We start from the raw sequence: 20,244 nt of genomic DNA on the forward strand, positions 1-20,244 counted from the left end.
TTACCATTTTTTTTGAAATGAGTTAAGTATAAGCAAAACAAATGCAGTTCTATAAATTCAAGCAAAATATTTCATAAATTTAATAAAATATTCAAATATTAAAACCATTTAAATCCAGCCATAGAGATCAAATAGCCTTTGGTTACACGGGCAGTCCAGCAGACTGAAGGTTGCAGACTGAGGGGCAGGTAGGAGAAAACTAGCAGAAGTGCAGACCTATTCCTGAACTCACAATGCTTTATTAAAGACTGCCAAGTGTGGTGGTGCACACCTGCAATCTCAGTTACTCAGGAGGCTAAGACAGGAGGACTGCAAGTTCAAAGCCAGCCTCAGCAACTTAGTGAGGCCCTAAGTGAGACCCTGACTCTAAATAAAATACAAAAAAGGGCTAGAGATGTAGCTCAGGGGTTAAGTGGCTCTAGGTTCAATCCCTGGTACCAACAAAAAACTCATAACAACATTTTAAAGATAATTGGAGGTATATAATAAAAAATGTAGTCTGAGAAAAATAAAAAAGATAACTGGGGGCAGTAGTTCGATGGTAGCATGTGGGAGACCCTAGGTTTAACCCACAGAACCAAAAATAAATAAAGATGTGTGGAATTTCACAACAAAATTTCATGTGCCTCTTCTCACCACACAAAAAAATCCCAGGTTCCAATATAGGTTGGGGCAGAGGGTCTTGGTATATGTGGACCATCCCTCAGTCCTTCAACCTCACCTCCATCATACCCACACTTCCACTGCCATTATCTCACTCCAAGTGGCTACAGTCATTTGTTTTACTTCTGTGGTCCTTAAGAACACTTGCATCCTTAACTTAAGGGTTTCCAGAGAAGTCAGGAAGATGCCTCCTCAATCCTCCTCTTTGGAGAAAGACAAGATCACCTACTGGCTTTCTTTCACCTTTTAAAATCCTTCTGCAATTCTTGGCTAAATTTAAAATGTGAATCATAAAAGAAAAGCATGGGGGGGGGGGCAGGGGACAAAAATCCCTCTCTGGAGGAAAAATTTATCTAGATTTAGAAACTGCCAGGAGCTGGATTCCTGGAGCCGCCAGGGCCTGAAACTTCTTAGGAAGAAGGCCAACTATGAGGATTTAAAGATTTAAGAGGTACCGATAGGAACCTAGAGTGGGTGGAGACATGATGGTTGTGGGGACCCGCCTTTGTGGTGGCCAACTGGCTGTTATACTTTGGTTTCAGTTTTAAGCATGTAAAGGGACTTTCCCTACTGGAGCAGGAAGAAGAGCTGAGAACTGGTACAGCCCTGAGCAAGGAACAAATTTAACCCCAAATAGCTACAGTGGTGAGCAACACAGGTGGAGACACTGGAGTGTTTCAGCTATCAGCAGAGAGAACCAACCAAGTAACTGTCACGTTCTGAGACACAGGACCTATCCTGGACCAAAATCTAGTCTGTGAAAGATCAAAGCTTTTCATAGGGGGAATAGCAAGGGAATGAGCGTTTATGATAGGTTAAGCATCTCTCAATAACAACAAAATTTCATGCCAAAGATGCTCAGCTAGGCAGAGGCACACACCTGTAATCCCAGTGACGTGCCAAAAGGACCACAAGTTGTAGTTCCGCCTGGGAAATTTAGGGAGACCCTGTCTCAGAGTTTTATAAAAAGGAACTGAAGGTACAGCTCAGAGCTAAATCTCTAGTACCACCTAAAAAAAGTTATTTCCTACATGTGCAAGGAAACAGTTCTAAAAGACAAAAGAGTGGCACACTTTTATTAGTTATTGCCAAATTGCCCTTCATAAAGTTTATGCTACCATGAACATCAAACCCTCCCATTTGCAATGTAGTAGTGTGCTCCTGGTGTGAAGAAAGAGTATTTCAACCCTGGTGTGCTGGCTGGGAAACTGCTTTTCAGAGGCTTCTAGGGAATAGAGCAGTGCTGAGTACATAGCTGAGCAAGCTTCTAGTGCAAAGGGGGATTCTTTCCTGCCAAAGCTTTACCTCTACATCTTTGTTTTTTGTTTGTTTGGTACCAGGGATTGAACCCAGGGGTGCTTTACCACTGAGCAATATCCCTAGTCCTTTTTATTTTGAGACAGGGTCTCAAACTTTTGAGACTGGGCTTGAACTTGCAATCCTCCTGCCTCAGCCTCCTGAATCAACAGGATTACAAGTATGTGCCACCATGCTGGGCTCCTATATATTTGCTACTTGAAGTCATCAAATTTTCAGTGAGTCTGTGAGCTTCTAGAGAACTAACACTGGGCCTTTATGCGTGTTAGATGAGATAACAAATTAATAAATTAGGCTTCTAGGTTTTATTAAGAAAAATAATTGTAAACTATTTAAGGATTAAAGCTATAATTAAGAGATTTATTGACTCTACAACCTTTCCATATTTGGGATTTTTTTCCCCCTCACCTGCATTTCCCCAGAGATTAGTTATTAAATAGCTAAAAGAGCTGGGAGCAGTGGCACATGCATATAATTCCAGCTTCTCAGGAGATTGAGACAGGAGGGTGCCGAGTTCAAGGCCCATCTCAAAATAAAATTTATAAAAAGGGCGGGAGAAGTAGAACAGAAGTAGAACACTAGAGGGTTCAATCCCCAGTACTGGGTTGGGGTGGGTGGGGTGGAGGGAAACAAAAAGGGCCTGTGCCTTGAAGGCATGTAGATAGTCTTGACTCAGCCAGCAGGACGTGATTAGTCCTTTGGTTCCACACAGAAAAAGCAAGGATATCACTTCTGTCTTAGAATCATGAATTAGAGTCATGACTCAGTGGTACCATATTTTCAGGCAATATAGAAGTATCTAAAAGAGAGCCAGGCAAGGTGGTGCAGGCCTGTAATCCCAGCATTTGGGGAGGCTGAGACAGGAGGACCAAAAGTTTGAGGCCAGCCTAGGCAATTTAGTAAGACCATCTCAAAATAAAATAAGAAAGGTTGGGGATGTAGTTCAGTGCTAGAGCACTCCAGGGTTAACCCCCGCCCCCGCCCCTCCCCCCCCTCCCCCAATAATGTTGCAATGTACCAGACTCACTGAAACTTTGATGACTTCAAGTAGCAAAGATATAGGAGCCCAGCATGGTGGCACATACTTGTAGTCCTGTCAATTTTGTTGGCAATATCTGAGCTCCACCTCCTGGGAGGGGAGGATTTCAGCAAGTTAGTGAATATCTGTGGTTTATCCACCCCCGAGCCCCACCCAGGCCTGCAGCAGTCCCTGATCTAGAGATCATTCAGAGGCCAACAAACAATCCTACCAACCACATCAGAGCAACTCTCTGGACTGTTGTTGCAGGCACAGATAGATAAAAGGCTTACTCTTTTTGGCTTGATTTAAGCATAAAAGGAACAGTCTATGGTAACTGCAGCCCCCTGACCCCCCTTGCACTGCATGGGAAGAACCTCCTGAGAATAAAGTTGAGAGATAAGAAGTGACCCTGAGTCATCAGGAGTGAAAATCAGGGCCTGACAGCATTTATATCCCTAAATGGAAGCATGCCTTAAGTTAAGTCTATTCTCTGGAATTTTCAGTTTGGTGAGCCAATAAACTCCCTTTTGGGTTATACCTGTGCATTCCAGGCTTTCAGTTATATGCATGAAAGAGCCTTGACCTATATTCTGTAGTTCTTCTGAATATAGAAAATGGATCACATGAGAAAATGTTCACAAAGCTGCCTGAGATATGGGTAGAGGTGAGAGACCTCTTTTTAGTAATTGAAAGATCCCTAGATAAGTGGACAAACCAAAGACACTAATTAGTGGAAGTTCAGAAGGAGGCATTCTGCAGAACACTGAAAACCACAAGACTGTAAACACATGGAAGAGAATTGGGAATTGGTTAGTAAAAGCCAAGTCCTGTAGGTATTTGGGGGTTGTCAGCTCAGTCCAAGAGTGGAGATGAGGATGCCATCCCAGTGAACCAGAAACAGTGATTATTGTTTTGTTTCACTACAAGGTAGCTGAAGGAAATAGTCTTTTTTCTCATATCTGTTCTTCTTATCTGTCACCTAGTTTAATGGCACTACCACCTCCAGTGATAAATGTAAGCTCCTAAAACCCTGGGAATCTCAGGAATGAGGAAAGTGTCTTTCGCATGCAAATGAGATGACTGGTGGTTGGGGGTTCTTCATAGTTTCAGGTTGGGGCTAGCCACAAGCAAGAGCCAGCCTTGACAAAGACTTGGAACTTTCTGCCCTATCTCCCAGCTTCCAAAAGGGGAAAAGGGCTAAAGGTTGAATTAATCATCAATAGCCAGTACTTTGATCAATCATGTCTACATAATGAAACCTCCATTAAAACCCATATATAATATCAGGGGTGCAGAGGTACCTGCCTATAATCCCAGGAATTCAGGAGGCTAACACAGGAGGATTTCAAGTTTGAGGGCAGCCTTCAAAACTTGGTGAGACCCTGTCTCAAAATAAAAAATAAAAAGGGCTGGGGATGTAGTACAGTGGTAGAGCACCCCAGTAGAGGGTCTGGGGGAACTATATGATAAGGTTCAAAAGAGCTATTTGGTTGGTGAACACACTGAAGTGCTATGAAGGTGCTGTGCCTTGAAATGACAGAGAAGCCCTGAATGCCTAATACCTTGCCTTATGCATCTCTTCCACCTGGCTATTCCTGCGTTATACCCTTATACATTTAAACTCATAAGTATGACTAAAATGTTTCCCTGAGTCTTGTAAGCCATTCCAGCACATTTTTGAATGTGAAGAAGGATGGTCAAGGGAACCCAGGGATTTATATAGCTGGCTGGTCAGAAATATAGATGTCAACATGAGACTGGTCACCTGTGTCTGAAATGAAGGCTGTCTTGTGGGACAGACCTTTTTAACTGGTGGGATCTGACTCTAACTCTAGGTAGAAAGTATCAGAATTAAACTGAACTGTTGGATACTCAGTTGGTGTCTGAGAACTGGGCAATTAGTCTGCAAATCCTATACACTCAGCATTCAAAGAATTATGAGTAAAAACAGTGTAAATGTCCCCTGCACCCAAACCAGAAAACCTGGGATCATTTTAGACACCACCCTGTCACCAGTCCTGCCCAATCTCTTGCCAAGCAATTCTAATTCAACCCCCAAAATCTCTCTCAAATTTTCATCTATTCTTTACTCATCCAGTCACAGTTATTTGCTACTTATCTTCTTAGTGTCAGACTTTCTCTGCTAGGTGTTGAAGACACAAAGAACTGGGCATGGGCACATGGCCTGTAATCTCAGTGACTCAGGAGGCTGAGGCAGAAGGACTGCAAGTTCAAAGTCAGTCTCAACAACTTAGAGAGGCCCTAGACAACTTAGCTCCTCTTTCAAAATAAAAAAATAAAAAGGGATAGGGAGTTGGGATTCAATTCTCAGTACAAAACAAACAACAATAACAACAACAAAAAGATTAGTGAGATCTGGCCCCTGCCCAGTGAAAAATCATATTATAATGGTAAAGAAACCAAAACACAATCCTAGAGCCATGGAATTGATTCAGAGACAGGAAAAGGCACAAAGCATTCTGGAGCCCAGAATACCGGTTCCTTACTCAGCTTGAGAATGACAGGGGCCATCTGAGAGGTCAGTGAGTTTTTCTAAGTGAGGTCACACCTAACTTGTTTTGTGGCACTAGGGATTGAAACTTAGACATCCCACAAGCCAGGCAAGACTGAGCTACCTCCCCAGATAGTTTTTTAAAATATTTTTTTCGTTGTAGATGGACACAACATCTTTATCTATCTATCTATTTATTTATTTTTATGTGGTGCTGAGGATCCAACCCAGGGCCTCACGCATGTGGGGCAAGTACTCTACCATTGAGCCACAACTCCAGCACCCCCACGTAGCTTTTTATTTTATTATTTTGTGTTCATGTGTGTGGTACTAGGAATTGAACTCAGAAGAACTTGACCACTGAAGTCAGAATTAGACAGGCACTCAGTATAGATAATTTGAGTGAGTCCTGGAAGTCGGAGACTGCCCCCTGAGGGATTAAAATGCCTCCAGAGCCCTTCCTCCACCCTTATCACCCTTATCAGCCCCTGCTCCAACTTGTTACTAAGGTAACCTGTCCCAGGAATTGTCTCTCCCTACAGGGAGTTATAAAGTTGTTAATTAATGTGTCCTGAGCTGCTCCATCTGGCCCTTCCCCCATCCATCAGCTTTTCACTTTTTGGCCATCCCACTGAGCATCTCCTGGGTCTAGTTACCTATGCAGGAAGGAGAGAGATAAAGGGAAAAGAGCAAGAGAACAAAGGAAGCCTAGGACATATAAAAAGGCAAAACACCCTGGCTTCTTGGATACTAAGATATCAGCTATGGCCCCCTTCTCCCTGCTGGGAAAAGTCTGTTACCCCTTTTTACAATAAATTCTGCTTTATATGCTTGCCTCTGCATGCTTCTTTAATGTTATATTTCAAAATGTGAGGAAGCAGAACTCATCACTGGTAACCAGCGATATTGCCACTAAGCTACATACCCAATCCTTTTTAGCTTTTGAGACACCATCTAAATTGCCCAGGTTGGCCTCAAACTTGCAATTCTCCTGCCTCAGCCTCCAAGTAGCTGGAATTACTATGGTGCGCCTCCATGCCCGGCTCACACATTAATTTTAAAACTCAAAGAAAGAAGGAGAACTGACCATGCCAAGAGGAGGGGAGAGGACACAGGAAGTAGAAGGTGCAGCTTTGGACATGGCCCAGAAGTGAAGAAAGCAAAGTCTTGACTCCACCATAATGGAGCAGAAGGCCTAAACTTCTCACCTGGACAAGAAATCATTAACTGCTTTCCTCACACATTCTCCTCCCCTACCACCAGAAAAATCTCTCTAGCACTCAAATGTGACTTCCTTTCTCCCTTTCCGGAAACTCTGCTGGTTTACCTTCCTGATCTGTAACTGCTAGCCTTGTCTTTGTTCATCCCTTACTTCTGCCTGCTTGAATTTCCTGCCCTGCCTTGGGCAATGTGGCAGGCTCCTACTCAGGCTTCAGAGTGACTTAGATGTGACTCAAATGTGACTTATTCTACCAAGACCCCTCCCACTGGCACTCACCTTCATGTGTGTGGTGTGTATTTATCTATGTATAGTTTTCTTCCTGCTATGGCTGTGAAAGTGCATGAGTCCTCTTCCTGCTTTAGGACCTGGCCTGGAGAGGGTTCTTGGCAAAGGAGAAATCTGGTAGGAGCAAATGCAGTTAATGACCAGGAAGCTGGAAGCTGCTGCACATTCCTGAGACCCTGAAGATCTAGAAAGATGCTTGACATGACAGCATTGCTGAGGCTGTCCCCAGGATCCGCAGAACCTGCCTCCAGATACAGCTCCTGGTTCCCAGCTAAGGCATTGATCTGACTTTTCAATTAAATATCCCTTATTATGACCATGAATCTGTCTAAACCCCCATTTACAACTGGGCATGGTGGTGCATGCCTGTAATCCCAGCGGCTCAAGAGGCTGAGGCAGGAAGATTGCAAGTTCAAGGTCAGCATCAGCAATTTATCAAAACTAAGCAAATTAGCAAGACCCGGTTGGGGATGTGGCTCAGTGGTAAAGCGCCCCTGGGTCCCATTTCTGCCACCAAAAGATACAAAATAAATAAATAAACTCCCATTTAAAGCCATAAGTAGCTGAGGTTATAGTCACTTTGTTAATGATGATTGGGAGTTATTTTAATTGTGAAGTTCTTAGATTTTATGTAAAATACAAGCTTATATACATAATTATTAAGGCTAACTTTTTTTTTTTTTTAACTTTTAAAACAAATCCCAAGCTTGGCATGGTGGCCCACGCCTGTAATCCCAGCAGCGCAGGAGGCTGAGGTAGGAGGATCATAAGTTCAAAGCCAGCCACAACAAAAACTAGGCACTAAGCAACTCGGTGAAACCCTATCTCTAAATAAATAAAATATAAAATAGAGTAGGGGATGTGGCTCAGTGGTTGAGTGCCCCTGAGTTCAATCCCTGGTACCGAGATCAAACCAAACCAAACAAAAAAACACAAAAAACAAATCCTAGTTGCATTTTATTTAATTATATCAAAGGCAAGGCTCTCTCACAACATAATATTCAATAATAAGGTAAGGATGGGCTGGGATTGTGGCTCAGTGGTAGAGCGCTTGCCTAGCATGTGTGAGGCCCTGGGTTCAATCCTCAGACCACATAAAAATAAACAAAATAAAGATATTGTGTACAACTAAAAAATTAAAAAAAAAAATAATAAGGTAAGGAAAAGTGTCTACCTGCCCTAATGTGGTCTGGCTACTGTTAAAAGTTAAGCATGTGTCTTTTCAGGCTCTTTCTGACCCACACAAATATAGGTATGTGGCTGGGCATAGTAGCACATGTGTAGTACCAGCTACTCACAGGCTAAGGCAGGAAGATCTCAAGTTCAAGGCCAGCCTGTGCAACTTAGTAAAGTCCGGTCTTAAATAAAATTTAAAAAGGGCTGGGGATTTATATCAGATACAAAGTGTCCCTGGATCCAGTTCCCAGTGCTACAAACAAAGTGTGTATGTGGAATTTTGACCAAATTTTATATATATATATGTTAAATATATATATATTAATATATGTATTAAATATATGTTAAATGTATATATATATATGTGTGTGTGTGTATGTATTTATTTACTTATTTTCCTTTTGTGTTAGTAAATCCAGGGGCACGCTACCACTGAACAATATCCCTAGCTCTTTGTTTTTATTGTTTATTTATTTATTTTTTGGGAAGGAGTTATTGGGTATTTAATGAAGGGGAACTTCACCATGGTGCCACATCCCCAGCCCATTTTTATTTTGAGACAGGGTCTCTCTCTTGCTAAATTGCTTAGTGCCTTGCTAAGTTGCTGAGGCTGGTCTTGAACTTGTGATCCTCCTGCAGAAGCCTCCCAAACCAAGCCACCAGGATTACAGGACTGCAACACCACACTCGGCATCTTTTTGTTTTTATTTTTAGACAGATTCTCACTAAGTTGCCTGGGCTGGCCTCTATCTTGCAAATCTCCTGCCTTGGTCTCCTGAGTCACAAGGATTACAAGGGATGCACCATCATGCCCAGCTTATATAGTTTCTCTTGTAAAAAAATAAAAACTTGATGGACATTTTTGTCAATATATATAATTCTATTTGATTTTTTTAAATAGTCATAGAGTGAAAGTTCATTACATTGGGTCCAGCAATTTATGGCCTACAGGCCTAATATGGTCTACCTCCTAAATAAAATTTTACAGAAACATAGCTATGATGCTTATTAATTTATATATTGTTTCTGTTTTAATACTACAACAGGAAAATTGAGACGCTGCATCAGAGACTCCGTAGCTTACATCCGACCCTTACAGAGAAAGTGTGTTGACCCCTGCAACATATAATTTTATCATACTTTATATAACCAGTTCCATATTAATGAGTTAAATTGTTTCCATTGGTTCAGCATTATAAACAACCCCAAAATTAACACCTTTAACATTATACTAGCTGATGATCATCATGGGTAACAATGAGTGTGGACATTACTGACTATGAACCCAATGTGTTTATACAAAAAGATTTTCTTTAGAAAAGGCCTTTCAAGTTAACAGTGTGGCTCAAGGGGGAACTGAGGAAATATGAGCAACTGTCAAAGTCATTAGGGTAAAGGGCTATACAGAAAGATCATATTTTCATAATAAAAGAACCAGAACACTTACCAAAGGGTATCCAAGCATACTGCAGGGATGTTTCAGGGATACAGGACAATAAAAAATGGACACTAGCCATCAGCAACCTACCGTGAATGATCAGGAACATAAAGGAGCCCAAAAGAGAAGAAAAGGAAATTAGTAATTACCAAGCACATGAAAGATTGACAAGTTTGATTTTCTATAAGGAGGTATGGCATTCCAAACGCTCAATAATTGTTATGGCACACATATTAACCAAATCAAAAAAGATGCAGCCAGGTACAATGATGCATGCCTGTATTCCCAGCAGCTGGGGAGACTGAGGCAGGAGGACTATGAGTTCAAAACCACCTCAGAAACTCAGTGAGGCCCTAAGCAACTCAGTGAGACCCTGTCTCTAAAATAAAATACAAAAATAGGGCTGGGGATGTGGCTCAGTGATTAAGTGCCCCTAAGGTTCAATCCCCTGTACCAAAAAACAAAACAAAAAACAAATAAACCTTCAATATTAGTTATCACTAAATAGTGTGAGCTGCTAAATACCACACTGCCCATATTTAATACTCAGTTCAATCCTCACAGTAATGTGCAATTGACAGCCACAAGAAATAATTTTGAGGAACAATATTAACCAATAGAGCATTCCTTCCTCAATTAAGTCTCAGCATTTGCCCCCTCAACTTTAACCACCAATGGTATCTGAAAAATAATGATCAGAATTCATGTATAGTTTCAAACCATACTGGGAAATATGAAAATGTATATGAAGAGCTGAAGTTATATACTGCTATATATTTCAGTCAGCTTTTTCACCGCTGTGGCTCAAACACCTAAGAACAACAATTATAAAGGAGGAAAAGTATATTTGGGGCTCATGGTTTGAAAGGTCTCAGTCCATAAATGGCTGACTCCATTGCTCTGGGCCTGAGAGTACCTGAACAGCATGGCAGAGGTAGATGGTGGTCTCTATCTTGGAAATCTCCTGCCTTGGTCTCCTGAGTCATAACGATTACAAGGCATGCACCAGGATGCCCAGTTTATATAGTCTCTCCTTTAAAAAAATAAAAACTTGATGGACATTTTTGTCAGTACATATAATTCTATTTGACACAGCAAGTGTTTATAGAAACATTATTCACAATTGCCACAAGGTAAAATAACATAAATATCCATCATCTGATGGGTAGATGAACAAAGTACACCTTCTCAAATAAAATATTATGCACCCACATAAAGGAATGAGAAGTACTAGTACATGCCACAAAACAAATTAAACTTAGAGACATTAAGTGAGACAACAGATACAAAAAGACACATGTTGTACGATTTCATTTGTATGACATATCCAGAATAGGCAATCCATAGAGACTGAAAATAGATTAGTTGGTGGCCAGAGGCTAGGAAAGGGGAAACTGGAAAATGACTGCCAAAGAATACAGGATGATGGAAATGTTTTAGAATTAGATTATGGGGATGGTTGTATAACTTTACAAATATACTAAAAACCTTTAGTAGAAGGACTTTTAAGTTATGTGAATAAAATTATTTTAAAAATTAGGCACTGTTATACCAGTAACTTATATCCATTTGTGACTTGTCTTAATTTTTTATTCCAAAGATATTCTTGTACAAGAGAGAATGTCTGCTTCACTTCCTTAATTTTGGAATAATGTAAGAAACACTTATAGAGACTTGACTTTGGTCGGATACTATTCTGGGTATAGACATATAAAGTGCTTTACATGAGCATGAACTCTATTGGGTAGGAGAAGCTGCTATTTATACGTCTGGACCAGTAGTCCCTGGTGTTTGCCATCTGAGTTCTGAAGAGCTGGTCTCAGCATTAGAATGGTGAGCAGTAGTAGTGGGGGAGGAGAGTGGAGAGGGGACAGGGCACTGGGTTTTAAAGAATCAATCCAAAGAACATTCAGAACTTTTTATAAACAATCACCCAGAACCAGCAAGAAGGGAACAAAGTGAAGTTAAAAAAGCAGGAACCAGTCGTGAACTAGGATTAGTAAAGAAATCAGGGTGGGCTCTCAAAGAGAGATGACAGTGTTTAGTGTTCCATGAAGATGGTGCTACAGTGACTGATCCCAAGGAAACAAGGCAGATTTAATTGAGGTCCACATCAAGAGTGCTTGGGCATGCACATGAAACCAGACTGGGGCTGAGATATGTGAGGTGAGAAATAGATCTGGATGGAGTACATAATGATGACAGCTTTCATTTCCAAGCCTGGCAGTTTCTTGGGTTCTGATGGAGAACAGTACCTAGGAGGAACAAATGCAGGATGTAGTGCTCTGGAATAGTACTCAAGAGTTAGAGATCCAGTGCATAGGGCAAACAATGAAGACAGCAAAACGTAGCAGGACCCAGGTGTGGATCATGGACAAGAAATCATCATTTTTTAAAAATTAGTTTCTATTAGCAAACATTCTACCATTTAATTATACTCCAGGCCACAGGCAAAGGTTTCTGAAAAAACATGTAAGCCCATTGGCGGTACCAGCACTGCTGGCCCCTAGGGCCAGAATATAAAGCAGCAGTAAGCAGAAAAGCAACACAGGACTCAGGGATTAGTCCAGGGCTAACAAAGTAGAGTCTGCTCCCTAAGTGCTTGCTGGAACCCAGGTGAATCTGTGAATTGTATAATAGATGCTGAAGAGACAGCAGGATAGTATGGGAGAAACCTTAAGGTGAGCCTAGCAGGCTTTTTCAAAAGTGTCACACTGTAGAAGCTGAGCAGAAACCAAATATTAGCAGGTAGGACAAGGACTAGAGTTGTCCAGCTGGAGTTAGTGTATTCAGAACAGAGAGGGGAGACACCCTGGAGAAACTCCACAGATCTACTGAGGCAGGTATAAGTGTGGCTTTGAGGCTGGGGTGGTAGTTCAACAGTAGATTACCTGACCAGCCCACAGAAGGACCTGGGTTCAATTCCCAGCACTGCAAAAACAAACAAGCAAACAAAAACACCAGGTGAGGTTACTGACAGAAGAACCACCACCCAAGTTGAGACTGCTTACCTGGTTCCCTGCCTCTAGCACTGGTTCAAGAGATAGGGTCACAGGAAGTTGCAATGGGCCCCAGGTGTTGCTGTGGGCAGAAGCAGATCTAAGGATAACTCTAATAAAGACTTTATCTTCCCAGATTTCCCGCTCTTAAGTGAAGTTTATTTTTTACTATTACTTACCAACCACAACAGTTGATTTAGGTCAAAGTACAATTATCTGTTAATTAGTCATGTGCATATTAGAAAGAAAATGATAGGTTGTCTTTTTCTGTTAAGAAAAAAAAAAATCAAAGATGCTTTTTGAGCCCTCCAGCAGTGAGGCATTTTCTTATAAGCGACTCTTCATTCTTACCTTTTTTTTGGTGTTAGGGATTGAACCCAGGGCCACATACATGCTATGCAAGGACTTTACCACTCAGCTACACCTTCAGATGTTAGTTTTATTTGTACTTTCAAGCCCCTGAGATTTTGAGGTGATTATTACAGCAGTGTAATTTATCTTAACCTGACATATAAAAGAAAAGAGCTGAAGATCAGGACAGGGTTTATAGAAAAGCTCAGAATGATGAAGACACTCGAACAGCAGACACCACAGAAAAGGAAATTCCAGTGAGGGGTTGGGGGTACAGAGTTGCAGAGCTGTACAAGCCTAGCCCTGTGGCCTGTTGTAGCTGGTGTACAGGACACAGAGAAGAGAGGGAATGGAAAGAGACAAAACAGATGAAGACAGGTGCCAGGTTGTGACAAATCTTAAAAACCTCATATGAAGGTTACAGGAAATGAGGAGCCAACAAAGTTTCTGTAGAGGGATTTATATTTTTTGTTTTATTTATTTTTGGTACTAGGAATTGAACCCAGAGGAGTTTTACCACTGAGTCACATCCCGAGTCCTTTTTATATTTTGAGACAGGATCTCATTAAGTTGCTTGGTAAGTTGCTGAGGCTGGTAGTCCAACTTGTGATCCTCCTGCCTCAGCCTCCTGAGCCACTGGGAATACAAGCATACACTACTACCACAACTGGCTATTTTTTATATTTTAAAAAAACAATTGAAGCCAGGCACAGTAGTACACAACTGAAATCTCAGTGGCTGGGGAGGCTGAGGCAGGAGGATGGCAAGTTCAAAGTCAGCCTCAGCAATGTAGTGAGGCCCTAAGCAACTTAACAAGACTCTATAAAAAGGACTGGGGATATGGCTCAATGCTAAGTGCCCCTAGGTTCAATCCCTAGTATTTAAAAAATAAACAAAAAACAAAACAACACAACATAAACAAAACAACAATAAAACAGAAACCAAAAAAACAAGTGCAGAATAGAGGAAAAACAGGATGAGAGAAAGATCAGAAGCTTAGGTATCAGTTAAGAGGCAAGAACAAGTTGAGAATATAGTGATAAAGGCTAAAATCAAAGATTGATAAACTTTTTTTGTAGAGTATGAAAGATTCTATAATTCCTTAATTTTTTTTTCCCCTTTTAGTACTGGGGATTGAACCTAGGGGCACTCTGCCACTGAGCTACATCCCAAGAGCTCCCCTGCCAACTTTTTTTTTTTTTTTAATTTTGAGAGACAGGGTCTTGCTAAATTGCTCAGGCTGGCCTGGAACTTGTAACCCTCCTGCTCCAGCCTCCTGAGTAGTTGGAATTACAGGCATGCACCACCACATCTGGCAAGACATACCTAATGACTTCACCTTCTGGATTCTACATAGTTCACACTTATACCTCTGGAATGAGTCATTACCACCTTCTTAACCATTATATTATAGGGATCTTTTCCAGGCTATATTTTAACTCTTCACTGGTTTGGGGGAGACTTTGACTGACACATTTAGAATAGACACTTGCTGCAGGCAGATTTGTTTGTGCATCCATTCCTCGTGTATTCTATCCCTTCACTTTCAAATGTCTCCCATTTGCTGACCTTCCTTAGAGCAACAAGTCCACTAAGTCCTATTTTTCCCAGGATCTTTCTATGTGGATGTATGAGGTTTTTTACTGGCATATGATTTTTAGTCACTGTTGAAACAGGAAATGCCTTCATGAAGAATTCATCAGTTTCCAGAGTCAAAACATGTGACAGGGCAAACTGTGGATCAGGACTGCTGGGCTCTAATTTTGGACACATGAATTTCACAAATAAGCAAAGTCTACTATGAGAGCTAAGTGCAGGATTGTGCTAGAAGTAAGCAAATGATGAGAATCGAGCACAAGAGCAGCCCAGTTGGGGAAGAGAATGGTTTACTGGCAGTAATGGAGTAGTGTAAAAGGAATCAGGAACACTTAGTGGGGTGGTTCTCCAACTATTCCATCATCAGGATCCCCACCTGGATGTTCTTTCAAATGCAGGTGGTTGGTCCCATCCTCAGGGATTTGGATCCAGTTGATTTAAGAGTGTTCAAGAACTTTGAATATCTAACATGTGACCACCCCCACCCTCCCTGAGGGTGACTGCACTGGAAGTGGCCCTAACTCACACCTTCCCCATGAAATGGTTCAGAGGCAGGTGTCTACAGTTTTCTTTTTTTTGCAGTGCAGGGATTGAACCCAAGGCTTCCCTCATGCTATCACTGAGCTACACTGTAGCCCTTTTCCTCTGAAGACAGGGTCTTGCCAAATTGTCAAGGCTAGCCTCGTGAACCTGCCATTCTCCTGCCTCAGCCTTCTGAGTATCTGGCATACAAGTGTAATGTATCAGTCTTTACTTATTTGCTTTGTTAAGAAACAGAAAATGGCCCCATACTACATGTACATAATTTAGAAAAGGATAAGTACATGTTTCAAATCCTTTTTTCATTAAAAACATATCATAAGCTGGTTGTGGTGGTGCATGCTTATAATCCTGGTGATCCAGGGAACAGAGGGAAGAGGATCACAAGTTAGGGGCCAGTCTGGCCAGTTTAGCACAAGTTAAGGGCCAGTCTGGCCAATTTAGCCAGACACTGCCTCAAAGTAAAAAAGAGTTGGGGATGTAGCTCAGTGGTAGAACATCCCTGGATTCAATCCCCCCCCCCCCCCCCCCCCCGCCAAATTAAATGGGCAAAAGTCCAAGGCTCTTGAAACCATGAAATCCTATTTTGGAATGCTTATAACAACTCATATTCTCTGTGATAACTTCATTTATCATTGACTATTGTTAAAAATATTTTTCTACCAATTTGAGAGGCAAAGTATCCCCTTTTAACTCATATTGATTTGATTCCTAGTGATAAAAGTGTTCTTCTTTCACACACTAATTTCAATTCATCTTTTGGAAGTCCTCTTTAGCCATTCTCTGTCTAGAGGATTTTCTGGACTTTCTGTCTACTGCAACATGGCTTCTGACCCTATTCCTCCATTGACAGATAATTTCTTGGGCCATACTACAGACATCATGCGATGTCTCTGTTGTGACAACACTGCTCCTTTGACCAACATAGCCTCTTCCTTTGTTCTTTTGCACCTTTGTTCTTTTGCACAGACTTCTTCTCTGGGAACCCCTCCAGTATCATTACTGCTCAGGGCTTGTCCCATGGCCTAATGGCCTCTATCTCACACTCATTTCCCTCTTACCCTCTGTCTCCTCACATGGTATTAACTGCCACCTGGAGGCTGATGATCTTGATATTCAAATTGAAATAAAATTCTCCCCTGAATTTTACTGGATGAAACAGGCTTCTTAAACTCTGTATCTAAAATCGAAACCTAAAACTGAGCTAATAATAGCTCAGGGGTAAGATGCATGTTCAAGGCCCTGGGTTCAATCTCCAACACCTAAATAAATTAATTAATAAATAAAAACGGAACCCTCATTTCTCCCAACCTCAACCCCTTCTCCTCTTATACACTTGAGCTCAGTTAATAGAACATCATGCACTGGGTTTCCAGCCCCACCCTGGGAGTAACCCTAGAGTCCCTATTTCGCTCATCCCCATATTTACTTAGTTACCAAATCCTGATAATTTCATTTTCAGGGTATTTCATGGTTCTTGTTCAGGTTGTTCTCATCTCTCCTGTACACTCCCTCTCCATCCCCCTACTTCCTTTAAATGTTCATTTGTTCACTAAATATTTACTGAGTTCCTGTGAAGAAGACAGAAAAGAATTCTGCCTTAAGCAGTAGAGTGATCTAGAGAATAAATAAAGTAAGCAAATGCAAAGGACCTGTGGCAGGAAACAAAGGAGACCCTACTGCAGCCAGGGCAAACCACCTAACACTGATTATGTGGTGGGTGGCAGAAGATGAATTGAAGAAGTGAGCAGGGGTAGATCTTATAGGGAATTCAAACCTTAGTATGAATTTGAGTTATAACCTGGAAGAGCATTGAGGAGAGCCATCAAAGGGCTTAAAGCAGAAGAATGATATAACTGTTTCTCTGTACAATAGCTGTACAAAGAAAATATATCAAAATATACCAATGTTTACCTCTGGATAACTGAGTGGTAGGGTTATATTTCCTTATTTCCTTCCTTCCTTCCTTTTTCTCTCTCTCTTTCTTTCTTTCTATGGTGCTGAGTATTGAACCTATGGCCTCACCCATGCTAGCTAGGAGCTCTACAACTGAGTTACGTACCCAACCCAATGTATTAACGTTTTTGCTTTTGCAGGACTAAAAATTAAACCTAGAGCCTTACACATGCCAGGCACGTACTCTTACCACTGAACTACATCTCAGCCCTTTTTATTTTATGTGGGGCAGGTTCTCACTTAGTTGCCCAGGCTGACTTCGAACTTGTGATCCTTCTGCTTCAGCCTCCCAAGTAACTGGGATTATAGGCATGTGACACCACACCTGACCCAATGCATAATTTTTATGCTTTTTAAAATATAGTCAAAAAGAAAATCTGGTTGAAATTGATATGAAGGGCCACAGAAAGGAGTACAATTGATGGTGAGGCACTAAGATCACTAATTATGAGGAGATGTGGCAGTGGCCTGTAATGGTTTGGTGGTTGTGGGAATAGAGAAAGAGGCAGAGCTGCCAGCTATCTAATGTGTAAAACTTATAGGACTTGGTGACTTATTAGCTAAAGGATGCAAGAGTGTAGGATGACCACTGGGTTTTGTAGGAAATCAAAGTATTTCTCCCCAAAATACTGAGGATTTTCGAGCTGAAGGAAGTTCAAAAACATCAAGTATCTGACTCTTTCTCTGCTTGATGTCAGGACAGATTCAGAGAAGAGTCTTTCTGCTTTCTTCCCACTTTCCCACCAAAGCCAGATAGAGACTGATGCAGATCAGCCTAGAGATGGGATCAGCAGACTACATAGGATGCTGGGTACAGATCTTCCCTCCTTCCCAGAATTCTCCTGCTTCAGAAACCTCTTGCTTCTTTGTTTTCTCATGGTGAAATTTACTGCTTTTCATTAAAATACTATTCATTTATTTAAGGTACTGGGGACTGAACCCATGAGTGCTTAACCACTGAGTCACATCCCCAGTTCTTTTTATTTTTTGAGACAGTATCTCACTAAGTTGCTTAGGGCCTTGCCAATTTACTGAGACTGGCTTTGAACTTGCAATCCTCTTGCTTCAGTCTCCCAAGATGATGCTGGGATTATAGTTATGCACCAACATGCCTGGCTGAACCTGTCCTGGCTAAAAATTTAGACCGCTTAATAAAATTTTATTGTTCTCCTTTTCAGATTCATCTTGAATGATTAACTAGGTTGATGGAGACTCCATTTAACCCAATAGGGCATAGAGGCATCTCATAAGAGATGAGTTTGGCATCACAGAAAAGAGAGTGGCCAACAGCACCAAAGTCTCAGCCATAATATCCACCCAGATATAATGCTGAGGAAGAGGAGTGGCAATTCTTTCAAGAAGCTCTTCTAAAAAGACAAACATCAGGGCAACAACCAGAGGAAATATAGGATTGAAGAAGTATTTTTTGGTTGAAGGAAATGAACCAGTAGAAGCCAAGTGGTTCAAAATACACTTACTTAAAGGGTGGGTAAGAGCAAGAGCCCAAAGGTGGGATAAATTGGGATCATAAGCACAAATGAACAAAACAAGAAAAAGGACATCTCCTTTCTTCTGGGATGGAAGTGAGGATTGGGAAAGTAGAATAGATTCCTTCTGAGGCTCATAGCAGGAAGGGGAAGAAATTTCTGCTTTGGGATTTTCTTCCCTCTATGAATTAGAAGGTCTGGTAATCTTCTGGGGATGTGGGAAAGCAGCTGGAGACAAGCAGTCAAGATTTATAATAATCTAAGAATAGGAGAAGGGACCAGGTGTGGTGACACACACCTGTAATTCTAGATATTGGGGAGGTTGAGGCAGGATGATCTCAAGTTTGAGGCTAGCCTGGTAACTTAGAGAGACCCTGTCTCATAGTAAAATTTTTAAAAAGGGTTTAAGATGTAGTTCAGTGGTAGAGTACTTGCATAGTATTCACTGGATTCAAAGGTGGTGGGGAGGGACAAAAGAGCCTGTATGAATGCCAAACAAAACCAGTTCAATGGCTCAATGGTCCAGAGGTCCTGGGTTCCTACTATTGTTAAATCCTCTAGATTTCTAACAGCCCAATCTGTGTGTGTGTGTGTGTGTGTGTGTGTGTGTGTGTGTGTGTGTATCTCCCCCTACTCCTTTTGCAGTGCTAGATTATAAACCTAGGGCCTCATGTGTGCTATTCAAGCACTCTGCCATGCAGCTACACCACCAGCCTGCAATTTTTTTTTAAGTACTTTATAAATTTGTGTGTCATCCTTGATGCTAATCCACTCTGAATTTTTCCAAGTTTCAGAGAATGTGCTGCTCAGGGAGCACTGGGAAAAAATGGAAGGTAGCTGTTATTTTTATTTATTTTTTGGTGGTATGGTACTGGGGATTGAACCCATGACCTGTGCATGCAACACAAAAGCACTCTACCAACTGAGCAAGGTAATGTTTAAAAACACTCAGAAGAATTCGGGATGAAAACTGTAAAGCAAATTCAAGGCCTCAATGACTTAAGACCTTATGGTGACTGAAATTGGGAGAGAACACAGAGGTGATTAGGTAACCAGATGGCATAGGCCTTTTTGAACCTTTCCAGGCCTCAGGGAGGTGGAAGAAATTTGTGGTTAACATTAGGGCATCTAGATGGAGTCCACTGAGGTCAAATCCTGGGCAAGCCAATTTAACTTCTCAGTACTTTATTTGAGGAATCAGTAAAATGAAGATACTAGTATAGCATTTATCTCAAGGCCTGCTATATGTACCAGAGTATTACTTACATGTCAGAATCATTATCATTTCTCATTTGAACAAGAGGAATTTTAAGAGTCTGTGAGGAAGAGATTCTCAAACATTTTGGGCTCAGAATCCCTTTCCAGTTTTAAAAATGACCTCCTTTTATATTATATATAAAGTTATTAATAGACCTTTATTTATATGTGGTGCTGAGAATCAAACCCAGTGCCACACACATGCCAGGCAAGTGTGCTATCACTGAGCCACAGCCCCAGCCCTAAAAATGACCTCTTTTAAAAAAATTTGTTTTGAAGTACTGGAAGATTCAACCCAGGACATGTTAGGTAAGTGCTCTACCACTAAGCTGTACCCCTAGCCATTTTAAATTTTTTGAGACAGGGTCTCAGGGCATGCTGGCTTGAAGTTGTGATCTTCCTGCCTCAGCCTCCCAAGTAGTTG

At 41.3% G+C, this 20,244-nt stretch overlaps 1 long non-coding RNA gene across 13 annotated transcripts in view; it reads right to left on the minus strand.

The window, feature by feature from the left end:
* Positions 1-20,244, minus strand: part of LOC114099471 (uncharacterized) — a 65,000-nt gene that overhangs the window by 39,925 nt on the left and 4,831 nt on the right. For 10 of the 13 annotated variants that reach the window (XR_011704399.1, XR_003583904.2, XR_003583903.2 and 7 more), the window contains exons 3-5: positions 12,646-12,715; positions 9,644-9,720; positions 7,012-7,134 (exon numbers count right to left, since the gene is read on the minus strand). This is a non-coding gene — a long non-coding RNA (uncharacterized lncRNA). Of the gene's footprint in view, positions 1-3,007; positions 3,110-7,011; positions 9,313-9,643; positions 9,721-12,645; positions 12,716-20,244 lie in introns of all 13 variants that reach the window. The other 3 variants (XR_011704394.1, XR_011704395.1, XR_011704393.1) reach the window with 2 other exon arrangements.

This window comes from Marmota flaviventris, chromosome 14 (genome assembly GCF_047511675.1).
Source record: "Marmota flaviventris isolate mMarFla1 chromosome 14, mMarFla1.hap1, whole genome shotgun sequence".
NCBI lineage: Eukaryota > Metazoa > Chordata > Mammalia > Rodentia > Sciuridae > Marmota > Marmota flaviventris.